General features: G+C 40.6%; 1 protein-coding gene across 5 annotated transcripts in view; it reads right to left on the bottom strand.

The window, feature by feature from the left end:
• Nucleotides 1–14,959, bottom strand: part of tmem198ab (transmembrane protein 198ab) — a 41,318-nt gene that overhangs the window by 9,687 nt on the left and 16,672 nt on the right. The window contains exon 1 of one of the 5 annotated variants that reach the window (XM_079629262.1): nucleotides 650–785. The exons of 3 other annotated variants lie outside the window; for them this stretch is intronic. The gene's annotated coding sequence lies outside the window, so the exon portion shown is untranslated. Of the gene's footprint in view, nucleotides 1–31; nucleotides 149–649; nucleotides 786–14,959 lie in introns of those variants that run through there. One more of the 5 variants, XM_079629261.1, reaches the window with a different exon arrangement.

A 14,959-nucleotide genomic window follows, 5' to 3' on the forward strand; every position in this document is an offset into this window, starting at 1 on the left:
ATTTTGGGGATTGAAAACCGCATTTACTTACAGGTGAGAGTCTCGTAATGTCCCGTTCACACAGCAAATTACAGCAGGGTCTCGATCTCAAATACTGTCTGTACGAACGTGCAACGACTAGAGTCAAGTCCCAGTAACCATAGCGACAGTGACCGAAGTAATATCAAAGATGGCGACGTCAATAAAACTGAAAAGTCTTATCACTTTTGACCATAAGACCCCCGAGTTCCAGCGTAAATTATTCATTACCCGACAGAAGCTTCAATAAAAACACGCGCTATCCGGACCCTTTAATCACTTGCGTCTCACGTCCTTTGCAGCGTCTCGCGCTTGACACGCGCATAGAACACAAAACTGACGGGAGAATGCGTTGTGAGTCCTGAAAATGTACGTGTGTGAGTTCGGTTGTCACTCCCGTAAATAACCGATTTTTTTTTTTTTATTCAAATACTTTTAGATAGAACTGTTAAACAACAAAGTAAACTATATGCTAGCGTTTGCTTTTACGTTATTAGTAACATCAAGGCAAACACTATTATAACGTTAGCCTAACTGTTACTTTCTAATTTACCGTCAGCATTCAGCAAATACGGATTTATATAATTTAAACAAATCTTTGAATATCTAATAAACATTTAATTTTACAAACCTTGCAGTTCCAGACTCGAATCTATCTGTCAGATATTCTGAAGTGCTCATTTGTAGCCTGCATGATCGAGTGACGGTCGTGTGAATTGAATGCGTACAGGAGAAGAGTTTAGCTTGGCTGGAGACGCGGCACGATCGACAAACTTTAAACCTTGGCAACTATGCTGCACTATATATTCAGTTGCCCAGCCCACTATGTCATATCATCATGTCACTTAATGTTAATACTGCTACTGGAGATTAGCCTACTGAGTGCCCTGTTGGTTAACGTGTTTACTTTTTATTCATATTTTTTTCCAACAATTTCTTTGTGAAAAAAACCCTGTAGGCCTAATACTATTACAGAATCAAGAACTTGCCATCTAAAGTAAAGTAATATTTATTTTTGAATTCATTTTCAAATTATTTGATCTAATAGTATATGTTCATATTTAAATATAGTTCCTACATTATTTTTCTATACATTGGCTCACTGGGTACTCTAACCTGCAACATAGCCTTTAAAGGGATAGTTCACTTTGAAATTAAATTTTGGTATGTTTTAGCTTACCTGAAGTGCATCCAAGATGTAGGTGTCTTTGTCTCTGCAGTAGTTTCAATTTTGATATTTTTAGGTCAAACCGTTCTTGTCTGTCAGTCTCAATGCAGGTATATAGGTACTGTATCCAAAAGCATGCAGAGATGTCTCTAACATGCAGAGAAAAGTTCAAATTAAAAAATTCCCCATCGTAAGTGCACATTGATGGCCTAAGACACGAAACAAGCGGTTTGTCTGATAAAACGAACATTATTTATATAGTTTTTATCTCTTTTACACAACCACGTCCAACTGATCTGTTTACACCGGATTTCTTCCCCGGAAACTAATCTAATCGTCTTCGATTGGATGTTACATTTTTAAACTCAGCAGAAACGCGTGTGATTGGCTGTACGGCTCAACGTATGCCTTTGATTGACCTGAAGAAGCGAGTAGTGCGTCAAGATAGAATGCGCACAAATTGGGAATAAGTGAAAACTCAACACTCCCGGATGAGTTCGCGCGAGCTTAGGCCATCAATGTGCACTTACGATGGGGAATTTTTAATTTGGACTTTTCTCTGCATGCTATTAGAGACATATCTGCATGCTTTTGGAGACAGTACCTATCCCTGCATTATATGACTGACAGACAAGAACGGTTTGACCTAAAAATATCAAAATTGAAACTACTGCAGAGACAAAGACACCTACATCTTAGATGCACTTCAGGTAAGCTAAAACATACCAAAATTTAATTTTAAAGTGAACTATCCCTTTAAAGGGGACATTACACACACAGTTTCTGCCAATCTCGTGTTAATCTGGAGTACCTATAGAGTGGTATTGCATCCTTCATATCCCCGAAGAATCTTTAGTTTTATCAGATTTATAAAAGAGAGGTACAGCTGTACCGCTTCTTTCCGAAAACAGTAGAACAACTTTGGCCATGTTTAGCAGGAGATTACAACTGTTTAACACTGCAAATAAGTCAGAATGTATGAAATAGCATTACGCCTGTTCACACATACTCCGTTTGTAGTGCGTATGTGGTATGTGTTGCAGTACGTATGCGATGCAGGAGAAGCACAAGCTATTGTGCTTCCAAATATGCCACGTTTGCAGTGCGCAACTGATCCACGGCTGTATACCACAAACACAACATTTATTCATTATTTTTTATTTCAAATCAAAAAGTTGTTAGCCTACTGAAAATGTTTTGTCAACTGTTTTCCTTGCTTTACCCTGGGCAAAAAGCGGTATGTCGACTGTGAAACAGTAGAGTTTAATTTTAGGCATTTATGTAAAAATGTTTGATGTCCTTTGATGCGATGAGAACACCAGTGCTTGAGCGCAGATTCACAGGGGCTCCCATTCTGTCTTCATTAGTTTACTGTGTTTGATTAACAGTCCCGTCTAATAAATTAATAACTTATTTATTTGTGTGAAAAAACTAAAATAGCAGTTTCTTGATTCTGTAGATGTAGGCTATCTAAAAGTATAAGGAGCCGTTTACAAGACACGCTTTAAAAAAAATGTATGCGTTTTGGGGGCCTGAAAACATAAGGCCCCAGGTTTCAAAGTTTTTGAAAACGATACCTTTATTGTCTCCATGTAGCCTAAACAGCTAAATTAAGAATTTGTGAAAACTAACGTCATGCGCATGCGTATTATTTGTTTAGTCTATAAGCCCTTAGTTTTTTTTTTTTACAAAGTGGCGTCGTCAATTACTGGCTAGGGTCCACAAAAACATTGTTATGCATAGTTGTTTTTGTGCATCCTTGTAAAAGGTATCATTTTGACAATGTTGTCAACTGTATAAAATGCAAAGGAAAAACTTTTCCATTTTAAGTACACATTGACAAGTAAATAATATACCCTAAATCGGTTATATTACAGATTTATCTTCCCCCAAGTTCAATCGGCTTATATAGGCTTTATATCGGCCATCCTGCGCTCTAAGATATCAGCAACACACCCATTAAAACATTTTACACATCAAAGGGAATGAACTCAAAGCCAAATAATGGATTGTGGTGTGTGTGTTTTTATGTGCTTTCTAAAACCCTCTGAGCAAAGCTCTCTCTCTCTAACGGTTCATTCACACGGGGTGTCAGCTTTAACGCTTCTCATTTAACTTTGAATGGGTGACGTCATGCGTTGCTGAACTAAAATGTGGGTTACATGGCGTTGTTCGCGGCAGAAGTTGAAAACTTTTCAACTTTAAGCGTCAACGGCATTCGATTGCCTATGCAAATACCCTAGCGCAGACGCTAGTCAATTGCGTTCATGCAACACCGGAAAAGTAATGTGATTGGCTATTGTCACTTAAGCCCCTTTCACACAGAGATTCCGGAAAATACACGGATAATGTGACCCGGGATTTGTCCCGGGATCGTTTGATTTTGGTTCATTCACACTGCCAGTGATTTTCCGGGATCTGGGAGTGCGTTCACACGCATACCGGTAAGATCCCGTAAAGACACGTGACGTCAGGAGTGTAACGTGTAACGTACGCGTCGAAAACATGTACACTAACACATCGCGTACCGTTCCACAAAGCTGCCGAACGATCTCAGCTTCAGCGCGGATAGTAAGGAGCTCCTGGTCTCTGCTTCGTTCCAGTTTGCAGACATTTTTCCGTTCTTTCTTTGTTGATGACGAACACAAACTTTCACTACGACACACCCCTTACGGCATTGATCCTGGCTTTTGTTCACACGGCGCATTCCGGGACTGATCCCGGCAATGTTACTAGGTCCCTAACCTGGGATTGATGCCGGACGTGTTTGCGTTCACACAGAAGGCACTCTGGCAATTTCGCAGCAATTTTCCAGGATCAACGCACTGTGTGAAAGGGACTTTACTATGACGGTCGCGTCAGCACCAAGCTTCAGACACGCCCTCATTGAAGCATTGACGCCGATCCCCACGTGTGAATGCAGCGTATAATCATTCTCTTTAAAGCAAAGCTGCAATAGCTATAAATTTTTTGCTGCATTCATTCTGCAGTGTTATGTACAGCTGTTTCTGAATTAGTGCTGGGCGGTATACCGAATATACCGGTGTTTATTTTTGTTATGAAATTAATTTTTTTATATACCGCAACACTGGTGTATGTTGCTTTAACATCGATTGGAACGCGGCGCGACACTGTTTGAGAGGGATCGCTTTTCACTGTTGCACTGAGGTTTACAGCTGTATGTGTTACTAGTGTGACGGTGAAGATGGATAGGATAAACTATAATTGTCAAATTATATTACAGTGTTTCCCATACATTGGTTCACAATATCAACACTGCCAACCACAAATAGATTTTTTCACAAGGCTTTGACATCGTTGAATAAAAATGAGCACTGCACATTTCAAAGTCAAAACGTGGCGTGGGTGTTTTTATATGAATGTATCTGAAGTGAACTGGCGTTTTTTTTTTATAGAAGTTTCAATGTTATTTCAATTTAATCTTTTTTTATCTTTCCTGATAACGCAGACTTTATTATGAGCCGTACTGCTTTATGTACAGCCAGAGAATGTCTAATAAGGGGAGAACTGCCACTCTCAGTAAACTTCCGGCTTCTGAACTGGTTGCAGTTCCACTCTGGTTCCATATGAGGGCGCTCACAGGACGAGTGCAGAATGAATGGAGGTCTATGGAGCTATACCCCTCAAAATCCACTTTTCTCAGGATATAATTTTTTTGTCTAGTAATTTGAATGTTATATTCGAAAGGAGATGCAAAGAAATGACACATTGCTGGGAGTTAGCTTTTTTTGTCACTTATTTGCTTTAAAAAGTCTTTTAAAATGTCAATGACGTCATACACATCGTACGACAAGAAATACTGCTTTACGGCAATCCTTCAGTCACTTTGGTGCTTTCGCGCTCTGCACTTTCTTTTGTGAAAGACAAATTTAGCCGTCTAGCTCCATAGACTCCCATTCATTTTGCACTCGGACGATCGCCCCCAGTGGAACTCTGGTGGAACTACAACCAAAATTCAGTACAATAGGACTTAATAGGGAGTGGCCAGGCTCTCCGTAGACGGGCTCTGGTACAGCCATTACCGTGGGAAACCGCTATTTCTGCGACTCCTAATACGCCTCCTGCTGTCACCTCTTTGTAAACATCCTTGCAAACCTGTACAGGTGTAGATTTTTTCTACAATATTCACTCATGACAGTAAAAATAGGGCATTCTAAGTCAATCTACTGCAGTATTTCCTCTCTTAATCAGTAGAAAATGTGGTTAACACCCAGTCATGCTTGAAAAAAATACATATTATCGTCATATACCGTGAAACCGGTATAATTTAGAAAAATACAGTGATATGGATTTTTGGTAATGATACCGACCAGCACTATTCTGAATGCAAAAATACATTCTATGAAACATGTCTGGTGGGCATGGCCCTAAACCAACTTAATTATACAGGGCTTCCTTAAGACCCTAGTCAACTAGTCATTCAGAAAACTGAGCAGAAGATTATGAAACTATGTAGTTCTGCATATCCCTAGCCCATAATTCCCCTGAAGCCAGTCCGAGTTGAGCGTGAGAAAATTCTGCATTCGGTTATACTCCCTCCCTATTTTCTCCCCTTCTCTGTCATACAAAGCACATGCCTTAGTAATTATCTTTAATCAAAGCTCTGTTTATGTCAACCCCCACGTGGCAGAGAATCCCTGCCAAACCAAACTACAATCCAGCACAGAAAGTAAAAAGCCATATTCTACATTGGTAAGTACATGTTTTGATAAAAACATATTTTACATCAATAGATCCCTCTACCCGGACAGATGTCCAATATCAATGACCTTCCACTTCCTGTCTGTGACCATAACAATAAAAAGATGCAACCCTGATCAGCTCTAGGCCAGGCAGCATTGACCAATAGGAAGGCATCCTCCCCCTCCATAGCAACAGACTAGGATCCAATCAGAGCCATTCTAGCTTGTGGGGCTCTTCTAAGTGTTGCTGTAGCATCATCACAACCTGAGGAACTAAAACAACTGACCAAATACCCTCATTTATGCTTATACAAAAGTTCAACATACTCTCCTGAATGTTTAAACTCGCATTTGAGTACACAACAAGCACAAGTCTAGTTGACGGACGAATATGGTCCAAGTAAAGGATTGTTTGGGGAAGTTAGTTTGATGATTTTACTTTTTACTCAGCAGACTAACTTTCTTTTAACGCAGAGTGAAAAAAAGAGGCTGATTGAACGTAAACTGGCTCCATGGAAATTGAAGTTTGGGATAAAGTTTTCTGTAAGCCATCACACACGTGGTCGAAGCAGGTTTTTGAAAACTGTGCAATGCATTTCAAGTACCAATACCATCAAACACCATTTGTTTTATTCAGGAGTGTGTAGAACTCACTCAGAAAGGCCCTTCAAAATGACTGCTTCTGAAAGTTGAAAGCTTTAAAACAACCCCATAATTCCCTTTAAAGGATACATGCTAGAAAATGAACAGTGCTTACCTAAATTATGAAAAGACATGAATGAATAAAATTATTAGTAGCTATAATATACATAGCTAAATATATAAATACTATCATTTAAAGTTTAGGGTCAGTAAGATTCTTTTTGAAAGAAATTCAGAAAAAGTATGCATTGTTATAAACCATTTCCATTTCAAATAAAAGCTGTTTGTCTGAACTTTCTATGCATCAAAGTTCCCACATGCAGCACAACTTTTTTCAACATTGATAATAATAAGAAATGTTTATTGAGCACCAAAACAGCATATTAGAGTCATATCTGAAGAGGACAGTGAAATGAGTTACTGCAGTTACACTGCTGTGGTTTCTGATGCTTTCAGAGTGGCCAACTCTCACGCATTGACCGTGAGACTCGCGCAATTGACCCTTTCCACACGCTCTCACGCCACACATCTATTTTCTCACACAGAAAAATCGTGAAGCAAAGAGGACACTGACACCGACAGACTAGACAGGGGAGGTTACTTTTGATATGAAACAAATTCTCAGCTCTCAGATTCTGTCAATTTTATTACGAAATTCAAACAATAAATACCGTTTGGGCGCTTTTAAATGTGCCAGCTGTGTCAGATTAGGTCTGCCGCAGTTTAGGTGTGCCGCACTTCAAATGGCATGTAAACTGATCATCTCTTTACTAGTTAATAGTAAATAAACACGAATGTGTAGGTGTGTAACGTGTGTTGAAAGATACAGTAGCCTACAACTTACCGACATGTATATGCCACATACATAATATCGACCAATCAGTGTTTTTCAACCGCGGAAAGAGGTCAATAAGATAGCTGGAGTAGACTACAAGTTCACTTAACGTTACATTTACCTCAGGAAAGCCATTTAATGACCGCACGTACTTTGGCTAGAAAATGTTTTTATTTTATAATATATTAAGTATTAGTATAAATTAGTATTTTGCTAAATATGTGCACTATATTACATCTTTTTTCCCACTTATATCATTAAAATATTATAAAGTTGTTGTAATAAAAAACGCATTAGACCTATATTTAATTTGAGTTGTTATTTTTAACCTTTAATAATACCAGCCGACAGGGCTCGCTGTCTGTTAGGTGAGATTTTCTTTCTTGAGAAAAATTAACATCTACTGTACCTAATATGCATCCAAATTGAATCAAGATCGGAATAAAACCACAAGAATTAAATTGAAATTGTAAAATTTGTATCAAGCAATAATAAAAGCAGTAGCCTATACCAATTATTACACCATGCGGTCACTAAACTTTATAAAGTGATGCGTAGTTAGGCTACCAAATTTTTGACAATCACAATAGCAAGGTTTTTTTTACATCATCACCCCCCCCCCCCCCCCCTTCATAAATCTCACTCCAAGCTAAACTCAAAAGTTGGCTGCTCTGTGCTTTCTGAAACTGTCACTTTAGAGGTTACCTGAGGTCACAGGGATGACCACATTCAAATAGACAACACCTGTTTATCGAATGTGTTAATATCATGACCTCTGGAGTGTCTTGCCCCGCCTGTTGTTGGATAGTGAGGTGGACACTTGTAACCACGGTAACCTAATCTGACACAGCTGTTAGAGCTGACTGGCTTCGATTTATCCCATTGTTTCAGTTTGCCTTCCTTTTGCTCAGTTCCTAGCCTCCCACTTTTTTTGTTCTTCCTCACTTGCTGTTCTCCTCTAAAGCTCATTAAGTACTTCCATCTGCGGCTGTTTACCTCAACTTGCACTTCTTTTCCATTTAAACGGAGAAGCTTAGTATTCACCATCTTCATTCCCTGGAGATGTCTTAGTTGATTTGGTCACCTGTACTTCGGTTTCTCACCTAAACGCTCTCAGAGTTGCCTTCATGTCACACGCTTGTGTTTATCTGTCCTCTAGAGCAAGAACATAATCAGATTACTGACAAACACTATATGATTAATCGTCCGCTGGTCCAACATTAGCCACCCGGCCCATTCCCATTCCAGGAAACACGTTTAAATAACCATCCAATTTACCTTACACCACTGCATGTAAAAGCGGAGCACTCAATGAGATTAAATCCCTTGCTTTTGTTCATTGTCACTTTCCATTCTCTTATTTCCTCTGATAAACTGAAATGCAGTCCAGTCTTTACTGTTCAGCCAGAGTCCCTCTCCTACAGGGGGGCCTACAAGGTTAGCTGAAAAAAAAGTACAATGTCTAAAAGGGAGATCAGAGGTTGTTCTTTTTGAATGGAAGTCTCTGAGAGGATGCAACTTTGTGGGCTACATAAACTGCTTTGGTGCAAACACAGCTTAACACTTAAATTGACTGATAGACAATTGACAGATGAAGATGTTGCCACTTTCTCCTTACCTTGAGTAATTCTCTAGTTTACCTACCACTGTAAACTGCTCTAGCTTTTTAACCTAATACAGAAATATTTAAAATATGTTTAAAGGGGACTGTGAGAACGTCTTAGGTTACGAATGTAACCATGAAGGAGAAAGAGACACTGCATCCTAGGACGCTTTGGGGAACGCCTTCAGAGTGCCGGTGTCTGAAGCAGGTATACAACAATAACATTGGCAGGTAACAGCCTATGACGTCACTATAGTATAAAAGGGCACCTGTAGTACACCTCAACAACTTCTTTTGTCTGATAGAGACGTGGGTAGCCATACCCGAAGCATAGCAATGAGACGCAGTGTCTCGTGTCCCTTCTCAGGGAACCATAATTACATTTGTAACCCAACACATTCCCTTTCGAATGGGAACTTGAACTGCATCCTAGGACGCTTTGGGGAACAAATACCCATTTCGCCATCTTAAAGGAATGAATGCTGTAAAAGCAGACAAAGTCAATGACTCCATGGTGCTAGGTCAAGTGTCACAATTCCCCATCCTAGATGGTACGCACCAGCGGCTGTCGTGACTATTCCCTAGGGCCAGAAACCATGGCTGCATACCCTGCGGGCAGATCTCAGGCTATGGTATTCTTCCAAATATCTTCAAGGGAATATGGCCATGGATTAGAAATGTCCTGTCTGTCACTTCTGGGGAAAGTATATGTTCTACGTGAAGGACTGCTTACCAAGGAGGCTCACAAAATAAGCTTACTGCTATCTAAGCAGAGCTCTGGTTAGCGGAGGTCTCAGCATGACGACTCTTCTAAATCGAGACGAAACCTAACAACGCTTTCCTAAGGGTGGTTTCACCAAGAAGGCTCAAAAAGAGCCATTCAACCTGGCATGACCACCCAGACAGAGCTCTAAGAACGGAGGCCTTAGCAAGATGACTCTCTAAAGCGAGAGGAGGCCTAACTATGTTCTATACCAAGGACTGCTTACCAAGGAGGACAAAAAAGAGCCTGACAACTCAATACTGCTATCCAGGCAGAGCTCTGGGTGGTGGAGGCCTAAGCAGGATGACTCTAATGCAAGAGGAGACCTAGCAACGCCCACCTTGAAGACAGTTAACCAAGGAGGCTCAAAAGAGCTTACAAAGCAGAGGTTTTAGCATAACAACCCTCTATTGAGAGAGGAAGCTGAACTATGTTTTAGAACTGCTTGACAAGGAGGCTCACAAAAGAGCCGGACAACTTGATACTGCTATCCAAGCGGAGCTCTGGGGAGTGGAGGTCTCAACAGAATGACTCTCTAGACCGAGAGGAGGCCTAACAACACTCCACCTTGAAGATAGTTCCACCAAGGAGGCTCACAGAGAACCATACCACTCGATGTCACTGTCTATAATGGAATAATGCTGTAAGGACCATTGTAAAACCTGTAATATGATTTGGTCTCTAGACTCCAGCACTCGAGGTGCCGTACAACAGGAGGACAAAACATACTTCCTGCTGGAGTCCAGATCCCAAGAGAGTAGGGATGGGCATTTTTAAAAAGCTTTGTATTTGAAAATTTGGGCTCATAAAAAAAAAAAAAAAAAAAAAAAGTGTTTATTTAAATTAAGTTTAAGGAGAATTTTTTTTTTTCATCTTTACGTTTTCAACATTATTTCTGAACAAGCTTATGATTAGCAAATATACACAACACGCTTACATTATATCTTGATATTTTCTAATTTAATATTATATAAAAAATATATACAGAAAAAGCATTTAAGCTGAAGCAAGGCGAACGGAAAAAACGCTAATAAAGAAGACTGTGCCAGTTATCATGCAGAGCAGATAAACTCGAGTCAGCATATGGTTATTGTGTTTATATTGTTCCACACATTCATGTTGAGGAAAACAAAAAATATCCACATGCTCAGGTGAAAGTTGGCTCCTAAGTCTGATAACAATAAGGCCAGGTGCAACGCGACTTATAATCACATGTTTAAGGACAAGTTCGGTATTTTACAAAGACGTGAAACTCACCGAGTGCTCACACAAAAATCGCTGCAAAAGATGCTTTCCAACAGGTTTTATCGTAGTTTTTGTCCAACTCCATTGACTTATTTTGGATGTGCTGTGAGGTACGGTATTACAAAAACTACGATAAAACCTGTTGGAAAGCATCTTTTACAGCGATTTTTGTGTGAGCATATAAACTTCCATTCTTCCTGAGCCCCGGGCGGATCTCGCTCCTCTGCTGCAGAGGCAGCTCCAGGCGACACACCAGGCTGTGTTGCGGCTCGTGCGGGTGGCCACAAGCGCCGGATTTCGGGATGTTCAGGATTCGGCTTTTGGTTTCTGCGGTCGCCATTCATTAGGTTTACATGCACGCCTTTTGTTTCAATCGGACTGAATTCATTTCGATTGGTGAATCTGAATGTAGTGTTTACATGAACGCTTAAACAAGTGATCGGTTGATGTGCGTTTTAGCATTGTCAAGCAGACCTGCTAAGCTGCCACGTACGTGTCAGTGGCAAATAATGTAATAATGTAGGTGTAGTGAATGGCGACTGTGGAAAGCAGGAGCCGAGTCCCAGACATTTTGGGGGATCTTGAGGTCTGGTCTGGTGCGAGGGTCTGATGCGCTGATGGTGGGGGAGCGGGAGGCGCCCGGAGCAGCTGCTGCAGCGGAGGAGCGAGAGCTGCTTGGCGGTCGGGAGGAAGAGACATGTCCGGGGAAAAGAGGACGTATGGTCACCCCTACTACTCAGCTTTCTCCACCACAGAGCAAGAGCCTGTTAGCTTAGCTTTAAAAAAAAAAAATGTCTGACACTGTTTGTACATTCTGTGAGTGAGATCCCACCCACTATGGGCGGTTGAAAACATGCAGCACTAGCTCCTTCAACTAGTTGTAGTTTTTAGCCTCTGGCCAGAAAATACTCAGATAATGCAAACATTTTGCGTCTAGGAAAATTTTTTCTAAACAAAAAAAATACATAAATCTCTCATCTGGGGTAGGTTTTCTACTTATACAAAGCTTAATGCTAATCGGTGAAGTATCCCTTTAAACCCATCTCCCTCTATGAAGCATGTGTCTCAAGTTCATTTTGCTATCAGATAAGTTATCTTCTCGACTCATTTAGGGGGCACAGCTGCGCTTACTGCAGTCATGAATGCAGTGATGGACAGCTGTCGTTCCTCATTAGACTGGTGTTTGTATTTAATGTGATTTCATGGTAGTCATATTTATGATAAATAAAGAAGTCCCTGATGAAGACCTGAGGGTCAAAACATGGCTTTTTTAAATAAATTCTTTTGGAGCAGTTATTCTCAGTGTGCGGACTTCACACTTCTTTATTTGTTTATATCACTTAGTAGTCCTGCACCTGAGCCCAATCTGGGTGTTTGGGACGTGAACACCAGTTTTGTATTTTTTGATTCTTCAGTGATATTTATGATAACTCAGTTTCACCCGACAATGTCTCCACACAACATATTGATCCATTTGAAGAAAAGTAATTCCATTTTGTAAGGTCATTTAGTAAAATAATTTTCATCGAAGTAATTCCAAACTTTGCTGCACCAAGAGGCAGTTACAAACTCCACAGCACCACGCATTAAGTTATAACTGAGTTTTAGTTTGCATGCTAGCATGCAGCTAAGCAACATGTTTTTTTGAATAATTACAGATCGAATATTCGAGCACACCTTTAAAAAAAGTATAAAAGGGATAGGCAAAATTGCTAGCCACGTCAGTATAAATGCACAACTGAGAGTCCAGCAACAAACCAAGCTTTCTAATAGGGAGTCAGGAATCCTACTATTGAGGATTCCACTCACTCTCAACCATGAAGACATTACCATCAAGGTGCTAGCTGCGACCACTCGGAAACAAATTTGTAGGATAACCGTAGGATCTCAAGATTCCAGACACTCTTAAAGGTGCCTTACAACAAAGAATGGTTTGCAAACTGGGGCGAAAAACCCACTTCCTGTCTGATTCTTGAGATTGAAAGAGCTCATCATAGGGCCTGGAGGACCCTGCTTCAAGACCCGACTCAGAGTGAGGGTTCTGCTCTTCAGTCAAACCCGAGGAAAAACTGGCTTTCTAGACTCCAACACTGACACGGGTGCCTATGTAACGGGTGTGATAAAAGATGTTACCATTTATGATGTTACCATATAATTCATGGAAAACGCCACCCCCCCCTATTTTTTTAATAAGAACACTAACAGTTAGGAATCAGTTCGCCGACACACCAGCAGATGGTGCTGGAGCGCTCCTGTGAAGTATATGATTGAGACTAGCTTCCTCTCGGGTGCGATCTCAGAAGTAAAGCTGACGCGCCAAGAGAAAAGACGCTTACCCTGTCTGTCTCGTTATTATTTCACAGGTAAATAAAATACACTTTAGACATACTTCTAACTGTTCATGAGATAACGAGAAGGTTTGAGGAAGTAACTGTGAAGTGTTTGAAGTACATTTTTCGTGTTTAATATGTTTATATAGATTTCATTAACTCGACGGTTATAGATATAAACAGATTAATCAGTTATTCAATGCATTTAAAAGTGTTACAAGACAGATGACATTGTTGTAATGTTGAATCGCATTAGTAATGCGAGGGTATTTGTTATATTTGGGTTTAAACTGAGTAGTTAAGTACATGTGACGCAGTTTTAATTCGATCGCCATTTTGAGTGCTTTACGGGTACACGTGTCGTGTAAATGTGTGACACGAGGTAATGAGAGTGAAATGGTGTATAGAACATGGCGTTCGGGGTTCAGAGGTATTCTTGATTTATGTATTTGTCATACTGGACATTTAAGCTATACACATTTGTGTGTGGGAATATTTTGCTTATGTGTGTAACCTAAAAGTGACATTTATGTGAATCTTTCTTGGTTTATTTTGTACTTATTCTTCTATGCACATAATATGTAGCTCATATATTACCTTTGTGAAACTGGTGATTGATTACAGGTGTGTATTCATATACTGAGAGTATGTATGAGTCATATTACATATCAGCTAATGTGCAGATGAAGTTATTTTTCTGTATGTAATTCAAGAAATGTTTACAGTTAATATTGTGCGATCTGAGAAGTAAAGCTGTGCGCCAAGAGAAAAGACGCTTACCCTGTCTGTTTCGTTATTATTTCACAGTGGTTCACAGGTGCACAGTGCTTCACTGCCTGTGTACCCTTGCTGCCAGCCCAGATTTCCCCTAGGTCTGAGGCCGGTAACAATTGGGGGCTCGTCCAGGATTCTCTGCACATCTCGTCGGGGACGGTTGTCATAGCAACGGTGGAATCCTGTGCCCAGTGTTTCAGGGAAGGCTACTTCGCTGAGTGTCCTCCAGAGAACAACTGCCACAGGTGATACAGCAACATGACTACTTTAAGCCCACGGCGAGTGCTGCTCTTCAAGATCCAAAAGAAACTTTCAGATTTGTGTTTTAGTCAGCTGCAGACTGTTGCAAGTTCGATAGATGACGGCCATGAAACTTACAATGTGGCAGATCTAAGTGAACCTGAACTTTACGACCTAATTGTTGACTATATCAGAAGTGAGGAGTTAAAAGCTGCAGAAGATGAGGGCATGACTCAACTCCTCCTCCTGTTTGACCTACTTAATGACGTGCTATCAACTCCAGGCGCCAGAACCGCTGAACCTGGTAATGTGGCACCTGTCTTGATGGGGGATTCACCAACACAGCACACTCCAACTGATGACCAGGGAGAAGTTTGTACACCACCATCCCCTATGGACAGCGACACTCACACACAACCATTACACATGGACAGAGACACTCACACACAACCATTACACATGGACAGAGACACTCACACGCAATCGTTACACATGGACAGAGAGACCCACATGCACTCATTTCGGGGCCGAGACAACTATGCACTTACCAGAGAAGTCACCTCATCAACGCCTGGTATGCCCGACCACAGTGGTGTTGCTCCGTCGGGTAGGATGAACTCATCTAACACTTCTGACCA

Source organism: Phoxinus phoxinus, assembly GCF_949152265.1.
Source record: "Phoxinus phoxinus genome assembly, chromosome: 11".
Classification (NCBI taxonomy): Eukaryota; Metazoa; Chordata; class Actinopteri; order Cypriniformes; family Leuciscidae; genus Phoxinus; species Phoxinus phoxinus.